General features: G+C 41.3%; 1 protein-coding gene across 1 annotated transcript in view; it reads left to right on the top strand.

Annotated features, from left to right (window-relative positions):
* The window catches only part of FAT3 (FAT atypical cadherin 3), a 401,226-nt gene that overhangs the window by 241,916 nt on the left and 134,961 nt on the right, over nt 1-24,349 (top strand). The window lies entirely within an intron of this gene.

Consider the following 24,349-nt stretch of genomic DNA (forward strand, 5'->3'; position numbering starts at 1 on the left):
TGGTGATCCAGTTTAAGCTTTGTCTCAGAGCCAGTAAATTTAAGGTATTTGGTTTTGCTTTGGTGCAGAACCTATAAGGAGGAACCAGATAATTTGTTTCGTTGTGGTTCCACACACATGCCTTGAGGTTTCAGTCGGGTGTTCTCTGCGGAGGGGGTACGTAAGGTTTTGGCTTCACACTCCAGAGTCAGGAGCTCAGGACTGGCCATCCCTGCTGGTGTCCCCTAGTACTGAGGCTTTGACCTGCTGTTATGGTTAGATCCACCGCCACTGGCTTCAGCTTGCTGTGCCTCACCTGACTACAACTGTGCTTTTTCTGAGATCTATAACAAGTTATATCAAATTAGTATAATTGAGACCGGTACTCATCTGTTAATTTTTGTTGAAATCACCTATATAAATATAATTGAGGGTTTTTACCAGGCAGTGCAAAAGTGATTGTGGGCTTTTATCAGGCAATGCAACTTTGTCATCTGTTACCTCAGAAAAAAAATGCTGAACTAAGGGTATGAGTGAGCATCAGTCTGCCTGTGGCACTTGGATGTCAGCAAGAGAAGGGAGGTGGATTTTACGTCATGGTTTAGTTACTATAGCTAGAATCCATTAAGTTTCATTACCAATTTTGATTTGATGTGATGATTTGACCCTGGCGGTCAAATCCTGTAAATAAAGCAATGTGAGTTTACCTAAATTTCTGCCTGATCGGTTGTAGCATTATGGCCTATTATCTAACATTACTGTTAAGCGATGGTTCAGGAAAAGAATCTCCTTGCAGATATAATTTATTACATCTTGCTAAACTCTTTGAGTGACATTCAGACTTAGAGAGCCAATTACCCTGCGTCTCTCACATATCCGTTTGCAGAGCCTTTTAATAGTATTTAAGATTTCTTGACTGCGATTGTCTTTTGTCTGTGAAGCTTGCTTTCAATGTCACTTCCACTCTGCTGCTGGAGCTAATCTCTGGCATCACACTTTTCCTTTTACTCCTCGTACCCCACTCCCTCCACCTCAATTTTCCCCGCACAATTTGCCGGCGGCTGAGGGTGTCAGCCATGGCTGTAGCTTTGGGAGCCTCAAGCAGTTCTAAGAGAGTCAGGACCATGAAGGTACCTCGCACCATTGCAGCCCCCCTTGCTACAGCCCTTGTTAAACCCTCAGTTCACCTGCCCTGTCGCTGACACCGGTTGTCATCAGTTGGCTGACTTCAGCACTGACTTCAGGCTGGCTGACTTTGTGTCTTACTCTCTCATCAGCTGCTCGATAGCTTGCTGATCTGTTTTGTTTGCAGTGTGATAGGTTTGAGCATACTGTATTATTTATAAATGTTTGGTAATTTTCTGTGTCAGTGATGTATTATTTGGGGCTGCGTCAGTCTTTCAAAAACAGGTTTGACTCAGCATCTCTGTCTCAGTGTTACAGCAGCATTCCCAACCGGTTACTCTGTACTTGTCTCCTCTTGCTGCAGTTTTAAAAATGTTCTTGAGTGCTTGTGCTCAGTGTTTAATTAAAATTTCATGAGGATGCTTGGTCTAATTCTCATCCAAATTACAATACCATGAATGGGAAGTGGCCACAGAGGAGTCAGCAGAATTAGGGTAGAGTAAAATTGGAGAATGAAGGCTGTTGTCTTCAGTTACATTGCCAAATAGTAAATCACATTGAATATTTTTCCCTACAAAACCTAACAAATTCAAACTAACATTTTTGTCCATTCACTTTTCCAATGTTTTTATTACTAAACTTATTGTATTTATATTTAATGCCCCAGAGTCCGATATTGAGATGTGCTGACCCCCCTACAGTTTTCTCAGACTTGCATCTCATGTTTTGGACCTGAATCAATAAAGATTGCTTGCACTGTATTCTGTGTTTTGCAGGCATTAAGAGATCTTCAGGGCGAGGAAGAGAGCCTCCTAAGCCCTGGTTTTGTCCCCTTTGTAAAGATAGGCTCACAGTCCCCATCCCTGAAAGTGCTCAAGATGGGGTTGGATGGGGCTTTGTGCAACCTGGTTTAGTGCAAGATGTCCTTGTCCATGGCAGGAGGCTTGGAACTAGATGTTCTTTAAGGTCCCTTCCAACCCAAACAATTCTGTGATTCTGTAGCTCTTTTCAGATCCCAGTGGCCCCGCCACAGAGCTGTGCTTACAAGGTTGCAGAAGGGAATACTTGCACAACTGCTCTAACTCCACTGTTAGCAGTCTTTTTGTTTCTCTCCACCTTTTCCCTACTGTCCAGGCAGATGCAAATATAGTTACAACTTTGAATAGTGATCTAGTGAGCTACTGATTGCTTGCCATGTTGTCTGGCCATGACAGATCTTTTACTTTCATAGGTCCAAGCATAGATTACTTTAGATCCCCCTGAAAAAAACCAAACCAAAACAAACAAACAAACAAACAAACAAAAAACACACACACACCCCCAAAAAAAAAAAAAAAATCCAGTCCATTTAGCTACAGGTTACTCACTTTTATACATCCTTGTGCATGTGTGAGAGAGAGAAGAAAAATATTCTGTGCAAAAACTGAAAAACAAGATGTGTAGATGTGGAAGCTCAAAGTCAAATTTAATTTGTGTACATCCTTCCTCCTGGTCCATCATGGAAGTCATATTTCACTGAATAGTTGCTGTGTTGTCTTAAAAATTGTTGGTAGTTAATTGTACTTTATATATGCCATTCCCATCCTTAATGTAAACTACATCTTGTCCACAGATAGAGAAAGCTGTTTTCCCTGGGTTGAGGATAGACTTTTGGAAACTTTCCTGATAGCCCAGTGGTTTAGTAGGAAATGAGACGATGGCATAGTGATACTGTCCACTAAGAACCAGTGCTGTCAAAATGACACATTAACCTCCTGATTTTGCTGCTAACAGTATACGTGTGAAGATATAGTAATGGCATAGGGATTTTTCATGATCTTCGTAATCCTTGTCTATTAAAGGGACAGCTTAACATCTTCAAAGGAAGAAGTAGATTTCTGCAGTAATTTTAAGGGAAAAATAAATCAATATACTCCTCAAGTTAACTAAATAAGCAAAGAATGCCTTAGGAATAAGGAGGAAAAAAGATGTCCAAGAATTATCCCATAAGACCAGATGGATAAGCACATAAGTGTAAATCTCAGATAAACTTACACTGAGAAAATACCATCTCATTTGCAAACAGGCACTGAACCGGGTGGTTGTGGAACTACTGAGAAGAGATATACTTGATCCCCAAATTTAAATAATGACTTCTGGTTGACAGCAGCTTTGATTACTCCTTGGAGCTACCCAAGCGAAAGAGAAACTGATGCAGTTGTCAGCCTGATCACTGACTATCTGGACTCATCATGTTCTGACAACTGTATCAGGTACAGATGTTTGTAAAATTTTCTTAATAGGAGAGTCAGACGGGTCTGTCTTACCCATCAGCTGCCTCACATGCAGAGAGGCCACCATCATCTTTGCTTCTTGCTTTCCTCCCATCCTTGTTCAAGAGAGAAGTCTGATAAATTCTCCACAAGCCCTATAAAGGTTGTAGTCTCAGAGCTCTGTTCTTGCATTCATTATTTGTTTGTGTATACAGATATGTTCACATCTTTCTTGTCTGGATTCCCCTGCTTTTCTGCCCAAAGAGGAGCAATAGTTCTAGCTGTTCTGCCCCACTTTACATACTCCCCAGGTTGTGTAAAGAGCAGTAGCCAAGATTGTCGTATTGCCTCAATGTGCGTAGGGATCACTCAGGAACCTTCAGCTTTTTATCTCCTTGTGGATTTCTTTTTTCCGTTGCTGGCAGAGCTGGATACTCTGCCCAGATCTCTCCCAGCAGCATTCCCAAGCACTGGGTGTTTAAGAAGTGGCTCAAGCACTAAGCCTGCTCTGCTGCAGTAGGTGGCTTTCAGCTGTAGATTGTTCTTCCCTGTGAGCCAGAGATGTGTAGCCAGAGATGTAACCATTGGTGGCTAAGTGTTGAATCACAGAATCATTCAGGCTGGAGAAGACCTCTAAAATCATCAAGGCATCAGACAGAAAGCACAAATTTACATTCAGTGATTGAAAGGATATGCTAAAATCCAGGATACTGGATATGGTAAAATTTGTGCCCGATCTCACCATGAAAAGAGGAGTTTAGCAGATAGGACTGACTCCTAGGAGTGATGCCCATGTGCCAGATATTAACACAGAAGAATTTTCTTTCCTTATTTTAAGGTCATTAGTTTCATTCAGACCAATTATGAAAACACTTCATTGGGAATTTCAGTTTAGGGGGACCCAAAATGGAGCAATGTTCTGATTTCAGAAGATGCAGTTTTTCAGTCTTGTAAAAACATTTTTAAGGTGCCTTCAGTTGTGGCAACACAGATTATTACATCTGAACATTAAAAGTAGTTGTTGAAATACTGCTTTTACCCTTATGCTTAAGAGCACAATAACTCAATTGTGCTACTGAGCCTGAATGTTAGTTACTTACAATTCTTTCGGGTGCAGACTTGTTTGCTTGGTAAGCTGGCTCAGAGGGAGACATAGTGAGCATTCCAATGCACTACTGCTGTGCAGGGCTGCAGCCTTTTCTGGTTTCTAGCAACAGTTTGACCTAGATGTTTCTGTGGACCTTGCATGGATGTGGAAGAGAATGGAGCAGCTCAACAGGTGCAAGCCCTGGTTATTTGTGATCACTTCTTTTAGCCTTTGGCTCTGATTTGCAAAGGTAGAAACATCAGCAGCACATCACTTCTTACTCCTGTGTTGAGAAACATGATGAGATTTGACAGAATGGATGAAGGTGACTGATCATTTATCCCTTTGCCAAGTAGCTAGTGACTTGATATGACAGAGCCAATCCAGTCCAGTATACTGTTCACCATAATATTTCTCAGAGATGTTTTGGGGACAGGAAATATTATCATGGCATCCAGCATCTACCCAACTTTTGCTCATATTAGTAAAATAAATCTTCAGTATCAGGGTGGCCATGTATGAAACTCATGTTCTCCTCAGTGCCAGTTTAAAAAACAATGAGGATTTAAATGCTGCTTTCAGGTCAGGTATTGACCATTTGTATGAGCAACCAATAAATGTTTCAGAAAAACATCACAGAATCATAGAATGTGCTGAGTTGGAAGGGACCCATGAGGATCATCGAGTTCAGCTCTTGGCCTTGTGCAGGACACCCCAAAAAACATACCAAGTGCATTTCTCAGTTTTTGCTGGAAATGACACAGATTTTGTCCAGTTTTCTGAGTTGTGTCTGTAAATGAATCTTAAATTCAGTCATTTGGAGAGGATAGGAATTATATGGTCATGTTTTATTTCCATTTAATACAGTGCATATCCTTTGGAAAAATACCATCACGTGCTACATACACAGATATAGACACGGTGCAGTGAGGTACAGGATCCAAGCTGCTAAGCTAGGTTATTCTGGAAGGGGAAATTTAGGTTATTGATATCATGGGCACGGAGAGGAGGTCAGCTGCTAAGTGTTGCAACTTAGTTGTAAATTGGTTTTTTATCCTGTTGTCTTTGTGATACTTCAGCAGTCATCATTGCTACAAATTGATAGCATTCCGGTATCCTGGGTTTACAACTGAAACAGAAGAAGCAGAAGAGAGTGTGTGTTGAGGAGCTGGTTACAGGGAAGGAACTTGGACTTGTTCTTCCTGAAATATTTACTGCCTTTCACAGATTTTTTATGGGCTCCAGGAGAGATTTGAATGAGGTGTTAGGTTGAAAACTGAACTGAGAGGCTGTTCCTTATGTAGGGGAAGATGGTATAAAGGAATTAACTGTTTGACAGCTGGACTTTGACTTTTGATGGATATTTTTTACGGGAGAGTGCGAATCCCCCTGCTCCTTTTTCAGCTGCTCCAAACACAGGGTGTAGTGTGCAGAGGGTCTCTGCTCACTGTTCCATTCCTGTGCTGGGAGCAGGGGGATGAGGACTGTGTGGGGTTCTTCCCCTCCTGCTCCTGGGCTTCCCCAGGAGCCAGGGCCCAGGGAGCTGTGCCAGGATGTGTTACTGCTGTCGGTCCATGGTGTGACTGCCCTGGGGTCATGGCAGGGAAGTGTGCAGTAAGTGGGACCTGGGAGTATGTGTCTGAGCCATGGCGCCTCCTGGAGCTGCTCTCCCTGGGGTGGAGGTTGTGTTCAAGTCCTCACTCAGGCCTTGGTTTACAGGCACTATCTGGCCTATAAAAAGCAATTATAACACAGCAAGTATTTGCCCCTAGCAACCCCTGTGGGCTTGCAGAGAGAGCTCAGCAAATAAATCACTACTCTTCAACTTCAGTTTGTACCCACCTCATAAACCCATTCCTGAGCTTGTCACCGGGAAAGAAAGAAAACAGCATTCAACCAAAGACGAGAGTTGCGTGTTGTGGTTTTATTTTTACTGCACGAGTTCAGTTATTTTTACCTAGCAAACAACATTATTACCCCTGTAACTGTGTGCGTGTTGGCGCGGGGGCTCTGCGGTGCCGGTGTCTGACAGCTTGCTAATAATGCAGCGTGGTGCGAGCAGGTTCTGTGCCAGCAGCGATTGCTGCGAGCAGGCGGCAGCGCGATGACAGCCTTGAGAAGCGGCAAGCGCAGTCCAAGGAGAGGTGACATCGGAGGGAATTTCCCAATTATTTCCGCTTCGTTAGGCTGCGGGTGACGGGAAGGTCGCACAGCAAGCGCACTCCCGCCCAGAAGGTGCAGGTCACCCCGTTCAGGCTTCTCAAAATGGCCCCTTTATAATTAGAGGATGTGATTTAGTTTTATTACATTTTTTAGAAGATAATAAACTATTGACAGCTGAGGTTGCAGGCTGAATTTAGCCGTAATCACAACCACAGATGCTTGTGTTTTCACACAAGTAACTGTACTCATTAAGTCTTCCTGTATAAACAGCTAAAACTCAGGACTAAATTGCCAAAAAGAAACTGAGACTCCTGAATACCAGCATGCTGCTGCCCGGGGTGTCTACTAAATACATGGAATAGGCAAGTGGGGAGGGAGGAGTGCACAGACTGATTAGGACAGCTTTTGTGGTGGTGATGCTGGCACTGAAGGATGTGATTAATCACAGAACACCCTGAATTGCAAAGGACTTACAAAGGATTGTCAAATCCAACTCCTGGCCCTGCACAGGACTCCCCAACAGTCACACTGTGTGCCTGAGAGCATTGTCTAAATGCTTCTTGAACTCTGTCAGGCTGGTGCTGTGACCACTGCCCTGGGGCACCTGTTCAGTGCCCAGACTCCCTCTGGGTGAAGAAACTTTTCTTGATACCCAGCCTAAACCTTTCCTGACACGGCTTCAGCCCATTCCCTTGGGTCTTGGCATTGGTCACCAGAGAGATCAGTACCTGCCTTTTGCTTCCCCTGGTGAGGAAGTTGTAGACTGCCACAAGGTCTCCCCTCAGTCTCCTCTTATTTAATTAGCATCACTATTTCAGAATTAGGCTTCTGTGCTAAGCCAGGCAAGCAGATCTTTAGATACTGGAGAGAGGCAGCCCAGACTGCCCAGCAGGCCCTTCTGTGTGTTTTATAGCAGAAATCTGGATTACAGGCTTAGGCAGGACACCCAGATTTACTTAGCCAAAACCAGACAAAGATGGCTTTTGTTCTCTGGGGTGTTTGGAATCATATCAACTGAAATATTAATACTGTTCCTGTGACAGGATGGTGCTGTCATGATGTAGGTCTAATGAAATTACTGGGTGTGATTTTTTTCACCTTTAGAAGTTTTAATGCAGAGCTATCAAACAACTTCATTTAAGGCTGTATATTCTGATGGTATCATTCCTGTGGAAAGGGAAGTGTGGAGTAAGAATGGAGACACAGGACCCTCTTGCAGACCTTTGTCCAACCCTTTGCTTCTTCCTTAAGGATAAGAGGACAGAGAAGAAGTGAGCTGTTGGTGCTCAGCAGCTGCTGTCATGGTGGCTGAGTATTGAGAAAAGCAAGAAAATAGATACATCCACTTGCAGCCCTGAGCACACACTCATTCAAGGGCTAGTTAGGGGTCTAATCTGGCTTCTTAATCCTTCCAGGTTGGTGCTTTTTGTCAGGGGATAACAGAAACCAAACATTATCAGCCAAGAAATGACTTCTGCAAGGACGATTTTCAATTGGTGACACGCCTCAAAGTTATATAGAATCACAGAATTGTAGAGTATTCCTGAGTTGGAATGGACCCACAAGGGTCACCAAAATCCAGCTCCTGGCCCTGCATAGGATATCCCTAAGAATCACACCATGTGCCTGAGAGCACTGTCCAATATTTCACTGTAGAAAGCCAGGAGAGACTGAGTGGGGTTTTTGTGGCTTTTTTTTGGTTTTTTTCTCTTAAGAAATACAAGTTTAGTTTTGGGGGGGTCAAAAATCAACATTTAAAATATTTTTTTGTTCTTTTTGAGAAGCAGTCTAAATACCTTTACTACAGCTTCCACTCCCTTAGGATGGACAGGCCACTGAGACAGCTTCCTCTGAGCAGGAGGTTTTGTTTCTTTGAGATTCTGTGAGAACTTGGATTACACCAAGGCATGAAGAGAGACTGTTAGACAGCACAGTGGGATCTTCAAATCCAAACTCCTAGTGTTAGAAAAAAAAATACTGAAATTAAAAAGACTATGATGAAAAGGTGTGAGTGGGTTTTGGTTGGGGTTTTTTAAACAACAAAAAAAACCCCTTCGAAACTGCTGGAAGGTGAGAAAAGTACTTCCTTTGATGCCTAATTTTGTCAAAACTAGTTGGGAGTGAGTCTATCACTAGTGCTGAGCAGTGTAGGAAGGTATGAATTAGCTTGATGGCAGGTAGGGTCTGGAAAAGAGCCACGTAAGATGAAAATTAAATTAAAATCACTGAACATGGGAACCTAAATTGTTTGTTAAATGATTTGTCCCCATCACTGTGTTGCAGGAGTGTGTATGAAAAGTAACATTTTCTTTTTACCCTTCAAACTGAGAGGAAAGCACTCTGGGTGTGGGCATGAAGTGCAAAATGAGAAGTCCTGTGGGTGCTACAGCTAGGAGCCAGATGTACCCAAAGCCACAGATGCTTATGTGTAGGAAACCAAGTTGAACACGCACTGATGAGCACTCTAGATCACATGCAGACACCTAAATTCAAGTGTCTCAGTCTCAAGATGAGAGTTATCTGACGTTTCACGTTTAAAGAATTACTAATTTTTCAAACAGATCTGCTGCCTGTAAAAGAAATTTGTATTTATGTTCCCCTCTTCTTCCCCAAGGATAAAACCCAAAACAACTCCTTACAGACATTTGACTATTTTCAGAAACTTGTTCAATAGATGTCAGTTCTGATCAGCATTTTCCATATTTACGCCCTACGTATTTCCAACATGACATGCCCTTTGTTTATGCTAGTATTGCATGACCCACTGGGGCACTTGGGAAAATAGAAGATGGTTGGAAATGGGAAGTCTAGTTGGTGTCTGTGCTGCTGCAGTATTTGTAGCCAGTGCTTTCCTTGCTTGTGCATTTCCATGAGTTTGACCTTGAGGAAATCAGTAAGCCCCTCTGTGCCTCTGTTCCCCAGTTGTCCTATGGAGACATTGCTCCCTGTCTGCATTGGCAGCCCATTTTTTAATTACATCTCCTTTTATTTTTTTTCTGGTTAAGGAAATTTTTGTTGTTTCCTGTGAGATTGTGCTAGTATTATTCAGGAAAAAAAAATAAGTGATGTGTATCCATTATCACTTTGATGGGTTCAGCAGCCTCTTGGCAAACCTGTTTCCAGGGAAAGGGCAATTTGGTTTTCTGTGGCTTGAAGTTTAACCTGTGTAGAGTACTTATGGGAGATGGGGGTGGGTTTCTGGGAGGATTTTTCCTGCCGTTGTCAAGTCCTGTACTGTGCAGGGCACGCTTTCTCAAGCCTGAGTTGACAAACACCGTCCGAAGCAATCTTGATGTATATCCAAGCCTCTCTCCGAGTGAGACCAAGCACTTTGGCAGCTCCTTTTTGCAGCGAGGTTCTCCAGAGCTGAGCGCCGGGGCGCTGCCGAATGGGCCAGCACAGGGCTGGTGCTGATTAATGATGCAAACACGGCCCCGAGGAGCAATGCCTGAGCAAACAGGGCTGATGTCAGCCCCAGCAACAGATGGCAGAGCCCCTTTTCCCGTGCTCTGCGGGCTGCTCCGGCGCTGGGAGCTGCTGAATGCAGAACAATGAGGGTAGCACAGGGTTAGCCGCCACTTCTGTCCGCGGATTTGTGCTGCCTTCGCTCTTTCACAGCAAAATGTCACCGGGTGAATTGATTATTTTGTTTTGTTTTGTTTTGTTTTGCTGTCCAGATGCAAGAGAAAAGTGGCCACAAGCAACTTTAAGCGCTTGGGGCCACCTGGTAAAAGGGGCACAATGAGCATCCTTCCTGCAAATGTGGAAGAAGCAGTTGAAGGTGGAGCTGTTTTGTAGAGGTTTCTGGTGCTGTTGCAAATTGTTCTGGGTCAGTTGCTGTTTCTAACACTAACCTCAGTTGCTCAGGGTGGCTGCAAATGCCCGTGTTAATTACCATCAGGCTGAGGTCTTGTCTGTAGACACAACTTGTATTGCTGTAAGTACGCTGGTATCATTAAAGCAGTACAAATACCCCAAAGTGAATACAGTTACAGCAGTATAAATGAGCTTGTTTATTTCATAATCTATGCTAGTATAAAGCACCTTTATACCCACATAATTACACTCACTGGGGGTTGTGGCAGTGTAAATGTTTTGGTACAAAAATCAATAACTGGCATATTTGGAGGCTGTCTAGGGTCTGGCAGGCTGGAGGTACTCTGCTGCAGCAGCTTCCATACTGAATGCTCAGCTATTTTTGTTTTTAATCTATCATTCTTGTCTTGACCTAGAAATAAAAATTTAATGGAAAGTTGAATTTACGGCAGCAGCAGAAATAGGGGTCGCAGGTGCTATCTTCCCTCCTTGAACTCCAGTGGATGGGGGATGAAGGAACCATCTGAGCCACGGGATGGGAGAGGTCCCTTCCTGCACAGAGACAGGCAGAGGGCCAGCCAGGATAAACACCTCCTGGAGAAACACCTGGGATGGGAAAGAGAGTGATGTAGCCTAAAATGAGAGGCGGAGAGCTGCTTCACAGTTTTCTGGGGCTGCTCTAATACATGCCATAAAGTCATGCTGGTGGCTCCAAATCCAGTAGGACCTGCAGGGGTAAGAGACGATCCCATTTTGCCTTGCTCATCTGCCTCATGGCGATTTTTTCTTAGGACATAGAGGCTGTGACTCCCCCTACCAAACTGTATTGATTTGCACCATCTGTAAACTGCCTTTATAGTGACTGGAGAGGGAGAGATGCCTCTAAACTACATTTTACTCCTCTTAGCTTGAGTATCTGAAAAAATCCATGTAAATCATGCTTAAGAGTTGTCTCTCTGCTTTGACTGTACAAGGATGTTTGTCAGCCAGGTAGGATGCAAGTATGGTAAGCCTTACCTGTCCTGGTTAAGGAGGGTCCTGTTCTGCTCCATGGCACCTGTGCTGGCCCATGGCTTTGAGAGAGGTTTTAGTGGTGTGGCTGGAGATATATTAATGACTCTTGGAAAAATCCATGTACTAAAAATGTGTTTACTCTCACTTCATTGTCCTCCTTCTTTGGCTAGCAAAGCAAAACTGTTTTGGGGCATTGCGTGTCTTAGTGAACTTTTAATTAACTGTTTGCTCATTCTACTTTTTAATGAACTCTTGTTGATTATTTTGCTACTTTGCACTGTGGCTACCTTGGTTCATTTCTGCCTGCTCATACAAACATTTCTTCTGGAAGAGAAAAGGCCGTTGTAGCTCTCTGTGCATTCCTGGTTTTGGACCACCATCACCACTTTTTGAAGTAGCCACCAGGACTGCCGAGGTGCTCAGCAGTTTACTCAGCTCTGTCACTGTTACCAGATATCATGGCCCTTTTGAAAACAGTGGGGTTTAGTTCCTGGGATTAGATCTGTGGCTGTCCTGACTCTGATGGAGCCCCATCCCAGCTGCCAAGCAGTCTCCAGTCTCTGTTCCCATCTCCTGCATGTCTCCATGATTCCCCACACAGTGGCTCTTAGCTCAGTATGCCTCGGTAGATATGGGCTGTTAAGAAGCTACCTGATAGTGATTCAAGATTTTAAAACATCTTAAATGTTTTCAGAACCTAATCCATTCACCTTTTACTTGTGGGTGTTTATATTTCACCAAACGCTACCTACAGCAGTTACAACCTGTTCCTTTTGGATGCTACAGGACCAGTTTCTAGATTTAGGGCTGTGCTATTGCTGTAAAAACAATACAGCAAGTAAAAAGAATAATTTGGGTGAGTGAGGAGGCCTAATTGATTCCTCAAGGGTTATACAGCACAAACACTTCAAAGCATCGTCAGAGGATCTTGCTGTGAAATGCCACTCATCCTCCTGCCACAAGGAGCCCAAGGAGCAAATGGTCTGCATATTTTAAGGAAGTACTGAGGCTTAGCCTTAAAAACCCCAAAACTCATAGTTTTTCGCTGCATGGAGACTCTATGTATTTTTGCATTATTTTTTTACCTACATTTACCCATTACTTACCTCAAGAAGGACTCTCAAAATTGCTCAGATTCTTAAAGCATGAACCTGAGAGACTGAAGTGTTTTAAATGTGCCTCTGCTGTGCACAGTACCAGTCTTCCACACATAGTTTTACTTTTATAGCTAAAACTCCTTATCTGTAAAATGGGAGAAATGTTTTTAACCCAAGAAAGGGCTAACCTCATACCTAACACAAGCTTTTAGTGCTGAATTCATTGACATTTATACGGTATCATGTAATCTTTGTGTGCTAGATGTTGTTAAAGAACGTGATTTTAAGGTTCTTAGATTGGCCTAGAGTTTATTTTTTAAAATTATTTTGAAGTGCATGTTGAAAACAATCAAGTCACTGAGGAATGAAGTTTTATTTCCAACTTGTTAAAAATACTGAAACTGTGGAAAACAGGTAACTCAGTTGTTTTGAGCTCCATGTTTGAGGCAGTTTTATTCCCTTCAGTACTGTATAAAAAAATGTAACTGATCTGTAAATCAACCCTTTGATGCAGTAAAACTGCCAGAAACCAAAACTGATCTGGCTCAAATGATAGACACTTACTCTGGCTGACAACTTATACATTTAATTGGAAGCTACAGCTTTTGAAATGAATTGGACAGGGTGAAATCATCACAGTCTCAGATGCAGACAATGACAGAAGCCAGTATGTTCAGTTCTCTTCACTGAGGCTTGTAACACCGAAAAAGCTGCTGATCTTACTAGATTGCGATTGAAGATATTTGCCCTTCGCTGAATAATGAGCTTGCAATCACATTTTGCTGAAACAGGTTCTTTGTACAAATGAAACCTAAATCATAAGGAAGTTAAATCTCATTTCTTACTCTTCGATCAAAACCTTCATGCTTCAGCGCCTTGTAGAGAGGAACATTAGGCTCACATTTCTGTAATCTTATTTGTTATTCAAGATTTGCTCCTGATAGCTTAAACTACTGGAAAAACAAAACCAAAAAAAAAAAACCCCAAACCAAACCAAAACCAAAAAAAAACCCCACCCAAACCTATACAGCCTTAAAAATGGAAAATCAATTCATTGTAGCCACTTTGCAAAGCCTTTCATGATAAAGGGAGAGCAAAGCAAGTAGAAAAGAACTGCATGCATCCAAAGACACCAAATCTTTTCACTTGTTCCCAGGGCTCGGACAACAATGCCACTATGAAAATAGCACTGAGGAGGAAGAGCATGCTGGGTAATGAGATGCAAATGAGCACACCAAGCATCCCACTCTGCCCGGGAGCCTTTGTATCCAGTAGTGCAATAACAACCAGCTTTTGAGTCATGATAGGTTAGCATAGAATAGGTTTCACAATGGGTGGATGTATTATCCTCATGGTTCTCCTCAGCTTGTGGTCAGCAGGATAGTTAAACATGGCATCCATTTTAGTGAGAAGTCGCCTAGATTAAAACTAGCAGAAATAAGAATGTCACAATTAATTGTAACAAACTCAGTGTGAAACCTTGTGAAGGCAGGAGGGAATTTTATTTAACTTGATCAGGAACTCGGTTTTTCTTACACTCTCATACTCTGCACACCAAGACATAAGTATCCAAGTGCTGTGGTGAAGATGACCCTTGAGGGAAACTGAAGTCTTCACTGTGTCTCTTGGGTTCTTCTTGTACAAGGAACGGAACAGGTCTTGTTTTAAACAGGTCTTCTAAAACATTTAAGACTTAAAAGGACTTTGCATTGCAATTTAGCTTATTTCTGTTTCTGTAACTCATTGCTGACTCTTTTCATCTCATCTTGGATCTCTTTAAGGCCATCATCTGTCCTTTTCTTAGCATGATAATATAGGTGATGTGCTGGAACCTTGTTGCCCTTCTCCTGTCACCGAACCACAGATCTCCTGCTGGTCAGTGCTGGGACCTTACCAGAGCTGTGTGTCCAGATGTAAACAGCATGTTCCCCAGCTGTCTCCTTGGTTTAGCAGTACAGACCATTCCTTTAAACCTGACTGTTGTTTCCTTGAGTGCTTTCACGCATACATGTTTCATTCCTGTTTCGTCCACATTCATCATATTTCTAAAAGGGACCTGTGCAAGAGGGAGGCATCTAAGGAGATTTGGATTTACGTCAAGGACTGAGCTGTTTCACAAAGCTGGGGCACTGGGCTGCTTCACAGGGAAAAGCAGCTTCTGTTCCTGTTGTAGTTTTGCTGCGCATTTTTGTTGTTTGTTATGTGCTGAGTCACTGAAGTGAGGGTCACACCTAACACTGTATTTTGCCCTTTGATAACAGTTTATAAATCTGTGCTCAGAGAAGCAAAAAGGGACAAATTTCAGAAAGTGCTTAGTGCTGCTATCACTGAGCTTTAAGATATTGTTGGTTAATAATATCTTACAGAAGTAATTTTATTTCCTTCTAGGTCACAAGGCACTTTACAAAGAAACATACCCATTATCCCAGTTTTATGGGAGCGGAAGCTGAAACACAAAGACATTAAATGCCCCATGTAAGGTTACAGACCAAGACAGAGGGTGAGCTGGAAATCAAACAAAGGTGTCTCAGTATGCTTTCTCAGGCAGGAGACCACATTGGGAAAGGCAAGGTGGATCTTGACAGTGCTGAGTGGGAGTTGCATGTCATGAAAGAGGGCCATATATCTTTTCTGTGAGGCTTCTTTCCACAGCTCTGTGCTCTGCCTCCAAATCAGCAAGATCACCTCGCCAATGAATCATTTTCTTACTAGAGATGAAGATGAGATTGACTTGACCTGGGGAATCTGCAAGTAGCATGGGGCACCACTCTCACCACTGTGCTTTACTGAGCTGGAGACAATTGATTGTCGTGAGGGATCGGATCAGCACCCTTTCTTTTTTGGTTTTTTTTTTTAAACCCATTTGGGGACAAAGCTGTGTTGTTTTTCTGGTTTTGAGAAAAGTGCTTGGTTGAGGGAAAAACGCGAAATCACTTCTCTTTAAAAGGTAATGAGGGTGTGTAGATTGTGGGGGAAGGGAGCTGACAGCTGTGCCCTGTGCAACCTCCCCACCTCCTCCACAATTGAGAAGGGAAAATACCAGGACTTCATCGTGCTGTGACCTATGCATATTGTACACAAAAGCATACCCTAGAGACTTTTTTATTGTTCTTTTTTCCTTCTTCTGTCATAATATGCCAGTAAAAGAGATCGAACAAGAATTCATGATGTATCCAGGTCCAGGGTGGAGAATATTCGCATTGCCCCTTTCCACTGAAAGTGACACCACCACCACCCTTGCTGCAGATATTACATGTCTTCATTCCTGCAAACAGTGAAATTAATTAGCATAAATTATATCCAGAGTCTAGTTAGGCTTAGCCGTTGCTTTTGCAGAATTATGAGGCCTTTGTGCACAAAAAAATTAGAGAAAATTGTTTAATGATGATGTGTGCTGGTTACTAAGCTAGCCACCAGTTAGATATATTTATAGCTATTCTTGCCTCTAATAATGATATGCTAATTATAGCCCAAATAAAATTCTGCAATTTCTCCCTTAAAATGGAAGTGGTGCAGGGAGATGTTAAAGTCTGTGCTGAGGCATCATATTAGCAATTAGGTTTTTAGGTGGCACAGTGCTTCTGAAGGGAAGAAAACAAAAGAAGATATGAGTGCTATTTGTATTTTTTTGAGCCTAAATAAGGATTTGAACTTGGAAACCTTCTTATCCTACAAAGCATGGACTTATCTGTGAAGTGTTTTAGAAGAACTAAGCCCCTGTTGGACAATCCCTCAAGGGCATTTTCTCAATTATTCCAGAGCATCACAGCCCCAAGAGATGACTCAGGCAACAATGACAGCGTCGAGAAGTTGCTCATCAGTTGTGCTACAGGGGCCAGTGCAGCTTAGGCACGTTGAATATTATCATATCAATACTGCAGCTATGGACTGCAGACTGTGTTTGCAGTCTTAAGGGTGGGTCCTGAGGGATCATTTTAGAGGGCAGGCATTTTGGGTTGCACTTTGAGTTTCACCCCACCTAAGTTAAGAAGCGCGTCACTGTGAGATGCCTGAAGCCATGTGCAGTACAAAGTGACCACAGTGAGGGGGTGACTGTGGTTGGATATAACAACCTTTGCAGATCTTATCCTGCTGTCCACATCAAGTTTGGATTTGGCTTCTTCCTGGCCAAATGTAACTCCCTGCCATCACTCGTATCAAGTAAGAATAGTAATGATAATTTCTGCTCCAGAAAAGTGAAAGAAATGGCACCTTAAATACAACGTCTGTAGCAAGTAACTACTGAGGGGTATTATAAAATCTGAGGTTTAAGCCATGCAGCTGGGAGATAACAAATAAAATGTCAGCACCAAAGAGTAGGAAGACAGGGTGAAGAAATAAGCCTTGCAGTCACAGAATTATTTGTCTGACCTCTGTCAACTGCAAGGCTTTCAAAAGTATTTTGAAGGACAATATAATTAAAAACATGAAAATAAATAGAAAACGGGATAAAAGTGCTCATGGGTTTACCAGAAGTGAATTGTATCGGCTTGTCTTGCTGTCATGGATAACATAAATGATGTTCTAAGAAATACTTTGTATGTCATCTATGTGGACTTCAGTAATGCATTTGATACGGGTGCACTGCAGAATTTATGAGGCACGAGGAGGCAGAGATTAATTGTTGAATTGATGCTGCCTATGGGCCTGGCTAAAGAGGAAATAAAAATGATGAGTCTTGAATAAGGAATTTGCATGCTGAAGGGCATACATTTACAGATTATCTCAAGTATTGGATAGACAAATGATCTTATTTAGTGGTTTCTTCAGTGATGCTGGCTTCAAAAAAGGGAGTTTGCCCTCATCCAGGGTTGGAAGGCATCATCCAAACTGGAAGGTTTGGGGAAAAGAAAAAAAAACAACAAAGAAAAGATCTCTGGGAGTTTGAAGAGTAGAAATTCATTAATGGAGTAAACTAAAGAGTATATTTGAGGACTAACTTGAGATTGGTGCTCCCTGCTAGACACATCCCCAGGAATGAGTAGATAGGCTGCTCTAGTGTGGCTGTGTAGACGTTATCTGGAGCACAGTGTTCTCCATCCATCAGGCTTAGGAGGACACTGTAATGCAGGAAAGGTAACAGCAAATTTAGTAGGTGAGAGGGAGCCAATACAGCTTATCTTGTTCAGTTGACCAAAATGAAGGTGCAAATTGTTCATAAATGCAGTCTGGAAAACGGGGTATTCAACAGTCATATATGCAAATACCCTTCCAGGAGGAATACACAGACCACAAAACCTGGCCACTCCACAAGTGAAGAATATTTAGAGTGGTGAATATTTAGAATATTTAAAGTAGTGGCTTTGCCTGCAGTTCCTTGGGACTGCACTGGCTGAGTTCTAAAGAATGAAAGGGAGTCCCTCTAAGTCCCCTGTTTTACAGGCAGAACAGACTGGCACACCATATTGTCACTTTAAACGCATTCTAGGAACAAAAAAAGCCAGAATCTGTCTTTAAAGGAAAGCGTAATCCAAAGTCTTCATTGAAGTGAATGTTTGCTGTGCATTTCGTTTAGAGTTTTGATATTTTCAGCAGTAAGCTGACGGAACTCTAACGAGAGACAGAAGGGACAAGGAGAGAAGAACAAAAAGGTTTTGCTTCAGCTTCTCTTTTTTTTTTCCCTGACATAACCATGCATTAGAAAATGTAACTGTTTTTAAAAAGCAATCATTTTTTATACCTAGCTTGTTTCAAAAAGGTCGTTCCACTCTCATTGTCACCTCAGGAAAAACAATAAAGCAGCAGTCCTCCACGTAATTGCACAGGCTCGCCTGGTGGGTTCTCTTTCTTGTTCAGTGAAGTATCATTCATTTAGATCAGAATACAGTCTTTCTAAATTAGAGGTTTACATGTGTAATTATATAAAATGATATGTTTGTTTACATCTCCAAGTAAAATGTACGTCGTTTTCTATCATTTATCTTTGAAATTCAATTTTGCTTTGTCGATCCCTAATTTATTGCAGGAGATGAATGTGCTGTTAGAGTGTTTACAATGCCTCTCACTGCCTGTGGATAATAGAATTACCCTGGTTATTGCTATTCATTTCGACGTTTCTATGGTTAGGAATACGCGATACTTTTACGTTCCTGAATATATGGTGCAAATCCTGATGCTATTTATTGTGGCTGCCCCTTTTTTTTAATCCATCTAAAGACTTAAATTTACTTTCAAAGAGTAGTGGGGCAGTTGACAGCTGATGGCTGTATTTCTCAGCAGCTGTGCGCTCTCTTCTGTGTTCATAAATGCATGGAGAGGCTGTTTCTTACCTTTGTGTGTAATGTTAATAAATACTGTAGATTTCTAGTAAACCCATAAACTCCCATATGAATTTCTGCTGATTCAGCCCTGGGGCCTTGGTGAATGAGCAGTGTGTATAACCAGTCGCTGAATTTATGGAACATTTTTGTAAAAACGGTGTTTGTTTTACTTATTCCTTTTGTCTGTTTAACTGGGTGGGTTAAAAGGCCTGTGTTTCCAGCAAACAATCCCAAGGCATTGTTTTTCTTAGCTTTCAAGGCTAACTCTACAGAATGTTTCCTTTCATATTTCCTTGTGGTTTTCTTTCTGTATACTTGTTTTTAAAGTATTTGAGAAAGGCAGACTGGGAAGCACATCCGCTTTGGACTGTGACAGGATAGGTGCACTGTTGCAGGATGCTCAGCGCATCTCATGGAACACAAGAACTCCATGGAGAAAGGTGTCTAATTTTATATTCTTGTTTCCATTTCAAAATTGTTCTCTTTGAAAATGAAAATCAATATCTGAATGAGGAAAACATTTCCCTCATCACCTAGGGACTAGAAATGTTTCAGATTAGACCTCGACTAATTCATCCAGACCATCTCTGTGTGTGTCGTGTGACATACATGGCCCTGTGCTGCCTGGCAGTCCCAGGCAAAGATCCTGACTCCACTGTGAGTGGGAAGGGTGTACAGCTATGACTTGAAGCCAGGCAGTATGTTCTGAGCTCGTTTAAGCCCTGCATAATAACCCAAAGTCCCTTGTAGCACTTCCAATCCATCCACCCATCCATCCATCCATCCACCCATCCGTCCATCCATCCATCCATTCCCCACTTGTATTTTCTTAAATGTTTTTTATGAATGTGCAGAGCAAGGAAAAAAATAATGAACAGTAAAACATGCAGTAAATTGTATCCTATTAGTGTTTTGCTAGGGAAGGGGGTGATGTTGTTTCTTTCTCAGCTTCCTATCTCTGTGAAGACACTCAGCCTTCATCTTAAAACACAGAAATTCATTTGGCTTCTTTTACTTTAGCCCGCTTGTTACCTGTCTTACACTTTTTTCATATTTCACCTAAACAAAGTTTGAGAATGAAAAAATCAATAAAGGAGTTCAGAATTTCATTTAAAAAATATATTCCTTATACTATGAAATTCACAGCACTTCCAGAGATAGCAGTAAAATATGCTGTCTCTCCATGCCAGATTCTGTTATCTTATAAGCAGTACTTCAGGAAACAGCTCAGGTAAGGTTATCCATCCACAGGTTGAATGAAAATAATTTAATTTCATAAGGAGAAGGCTATTGAACTCTCCTTGGCTTCACAGCCATATTAGGGAAATTCAATCTGTGTCAGAAAATAGCCTGTGGCAAACTAATTTTTGGTCCCTAAGTGCCATAGTACTGAAAAATATGTGAATTTCTTCTAAGTCAAGGGTCAGTTTAGTTACTATCACACCTACAGCCGTGGGCTGTCTTGGATGTATAGAGAATAAGTATCAGAAGAAGCAAACTCGGAGCAGTGCTTCCCTCTGTGTAATACTATTCAAACTCTCCAGTACTTCAAGATTTCCTCTACCATAGCCATTGCACTTAACAGCCCTTTCCACAGAGGAAATTTGAATTAATTCATTTGTTTCAACAAAAATTCTTCAAATAATGCATATATGTGGAAAGAATGAACATCAGTAAACCTTGGAGCTAAATATACCTTTGTAAATATGTGCATATTAGGATAACTTTTAATATTCAACTTACAAGGTAGATGCAAAATGTCAGATGCATATACATAGTGTAATATTTGACTGCACATACTGTATATATGTATGTGTTTGTGTAGCACTTTCTGTCTACTTCAGCACACACAGGCACACAGAGGTTTTGTTGCTGAGGGTTGTGAGCGCCCTTCTGTGAAATGAGAACTAACTGAAGGCAAGAGCATGGATTAAATCCTTCACTTTGATTATGATCAAATTCTAGAAAAAAGCCCTAAAAATTATAAAGCATTAGTCATACTGTTGAATTTGCAACTATTCCTGATTTTATGTCATGTTCATACAGACACACGTGTATTCATACACACACATGCCTGGCATTACTCCTGTGACATCAGACCTATCACCAACCTACTGTTTGCTGATGAGTTACATTTCTTCATTTGCACTGTAGTAACTGCAGGCTTCACTAATTGCAAGTGCAAAGTATCTCAGGTGGGGTTTGATCTTTCATGAACTTTCCCCTTCTTTAGCACATCTCAATGTGCTGAAAGCATTATCCCAAGCACCAGGGCTAATTGTTTCTGAACTGTCTCGATCACACATCTGAGCCCTTATAACTGGTGGTTTGTTGTGAGATGATGCATTGTCTGAAAATTGCATATAGGCTGATCTGTTGGCTGAATTGTCAGGATTTCTTTGTGTTGGTCCTGTTCTTTCTTCTGTCACTAAGGCTGCATCTAAGCACTGAGGCAAGTCTGCCTTGTTACCCACCCTACATCTCTGGTTGTCCCATCCACATAATAAGGTGATGAGATGGAGAACTTTGCTGTTTCTCCTCCATCTGCATGTTGAATTTCCTTTTACAGGGGAATGATTTTGGAGACAGTGATGATCTTATTCAGTGTACAGTGAGGTTTTGATAGGATATTCCCCTGTCAGTGTCAGCAGGGACTTGTGACTGTGCCCTGCAGTACTGAGCGACATACTGTGCAGAGTGAGCATGTTCACCTTCCAGCACTTCCAAATTCTGTAACCAGAGTAGAACAATAATTATTCTTTTGTTAAGATGGGAAAAGTACTCTAACAGCAAAAGTGACAGGTATCATAGAATAGCAAGTTGTATAAGACCTCCAAGGTCTTATTTGGCAAGTTATCTCCAAGGTGAAATATTTGTTCAAACAATGTTTTGGAGTTTCACAAAACAAGTCATTTATGTTGTCTGAGGAACAGATGTACCAGGATTAAGAGAGAGGTGTTTTAACTCAGAAAATCAGAGAAAAATATGAAATTCTGTAAGCAGAATGTCATAACTTTGTTTGTAAGTGGCTGGTTCTACTGTAAATAACATCTCTATTGAATACAATTTTCCTCTTCACTTTTGTGGATGTTCCTAAAGATCACAATTATAAATATCTCCTGCATTAGCAGGATCATGAGAGAAACTATTTGAGAGAAACTATTTGAGAGATGCACAACAACTTCTGAAGTTTGTTAGTGGTTTTGACTATTTTTTGATAAATGTGTGCTGTATTTCCCAGCTGGCTTTGGAGAGTTGTCCACATGTGCCCATAAGGGCTACAGCACACACTGAAGATAGGAAAAAAAGGAAGGGTCATTTTTTATCATTGTCCCCCTGTGACTTTCTCATAGCCAGGAGTGCAGCCTGACATAATTTCATTGGGTTTATTTTTCTCAGTGAGTTATTTTCTTTAGATAATGCCTTTACACCACAACAGAGTATGACAATTTAATGCAGTTGGATAAGAACTAAACCTGGGGTATGGTCTCTTGTGCAAAGTCAAGTTTTTCTCAGTTGCCCCAGTGTCTGGAAAATAAAGTTCTACATCCTGCTAAATATTGCTATTATTATTTATCTGTGACATGGAGTAGTGAACACAGGAGGGAGGAACACAGTAAGGTTTTCATAAAAACCAGGAAATTAGTTTCTTTGAGACTGGACTGGTAAAGCTATGGGTAGTCTTAGACATAACTGGCATATTTATTTTTTCAGTTTTGATGAAAAATTCTTGAATTATTCATCATAATTTCTTCATAATTTCTTGAAATACAGTTTTGTAACCTGAAAGAACCAGATTCATATCCATACCAATACATTTCAGTAATTCAATAAATACTATCAAGTAACTGAGCCCTGATTTTATATGTGGTTATATTTTGAGCAGTAGTGTTGGACAGCATGATCTGTCCCTGAGGTTGGAATGTGTGTGACAGTGAGCAGCCAGGATGCTGCAATGAGGCCTTCGTGACTGTCAGGGGGGACAGAGAACAGGAGAGGAAACTAAAAGCCTCATGACTGCACACACATAGGAACAGTTATTTCTACATATTAATTTAGCAGCCTGATGAAACTGCCCAGTATGGGTGTTGTATCCTGTCTTTAAAGCAAAAACAAGCAGTTGTGATGGTTCACAATCCATGTACTTCACAATCAGGCCTGCAGAACTGATGGTGATGGTCTGCTACCTGCCCCCTTTAGGATCAACTGTGAAATCTAAGTGATAAATCTCCTAAGATCTGCTACATTTTAAATACAGACAGTCCTGTTGTAGAGGCTTGCTATGTGTTCATATCTCTCTTTAAGAAGTGAATTCAGATCTGAAGGCATTCTGGCAATTATTGCAGTCAAAAAGGCTCCATATTAAAGGGAAACAAAAAACCTCCTTTGTGATAACAGTAGTTTTGTGAGGAGAAGCAGTAGTAGTTGTAGTTTTAGTTTTACCAATGAAAGACAAGTACTATTAATTCTAAGAGTTCATGATATTCAGTTTCAAATGTTAGCACTTGGTCTTCAAAAGGAATGTGAATTTCTCTGCCTGAAGAAGATGATGAGGACAGAGACCTTCTATAATTTACAGCTAGAGATCTCTTTTTTAAGAAGAAAATAGGTAGAGTTCACAATGGCACATTAGGAGTGAAGGAATTGGAAGATAATATAAAAATTATCATATTCCATACTGTGATTATGTTGTGCTTGATAAATATCCATAGTGGCCATTCATGTGATGAATAGGGATATTTCAAATTTGAAATCTTTATCAATTTATTGGGGCTGAACATCTTTCATTATTAGGAATTTCTTGCCTGTATCTTTGAGTTCTTTTTAGACGTGGGGGGATCTTGTGTGAATGACACCAATTTATCATCTGTGCTGTCACTTCTGTTTAAACTCATGCAGTGAGTAGATAGATGTCTCACATATGGTGTAACAGTTTTGAATACTTACAACTGCTTGATGCAGGCAATATCAGTTTTGTTTTTTCAGCTTTCTGCCAGCACCAGCTTCTTCCATATAATTGTAATGATCCACCCCTAATTTCTGTGACCTCCCGTTGAGTGTCTCTTCTGTGGTCTGATGTATCTTGTTATGAGTCTGAAATCCTGGAAGCAGAGTGCCCTTCCCTTTGTTCATTTCATCCCATTACTTCAAGTAATATTTCTCCTCACCAAAATAAGTAAACAGATTCCTCCAAGGAGAATGTGATAGCATATGAGGAGCTGTAGCTGTAGAAGCTTTCCGGGATTAGAAGTCTTACATAGGTAGATGTTGGGGTTTTTTAAGAATTCAGGGTCATCATGGATTTATGTTTAGATGCTTGGCTGGTCGGATTAATTCAATAAGTAGAATAGTTAATCCAGGAAGAATTTATTTTCTTGTTTCCCTTGTAATCTTGAGAACAACTTGGTCCACTAGCATAGTCTCCAAAATGAGCTGTATCCTTCAAAAAGTTGGTCTGTCAGAAAACAAGCACATAATGCATTTTCCTATCAAAAGAAATGTTTTGTAGGGGAGAAACCCCAATTCCTCTCTTTAAATCTCTAGTAAGAACAAAAT

Source organism: Prinia subflava, chromosome 3, assembly GCF_021018805.1.
Source record: "Prinia subflava isolate CZ2003 ecotype Zambia chromosome 3, Cam_Psub_1.2, whole genome shotgun sequence".
Lineage (NCBI taxonomy): Eukaryota > Metazoa > Chordata > Aves > Passeriformes > Cisticolidae > Prinia > Prinia subflava.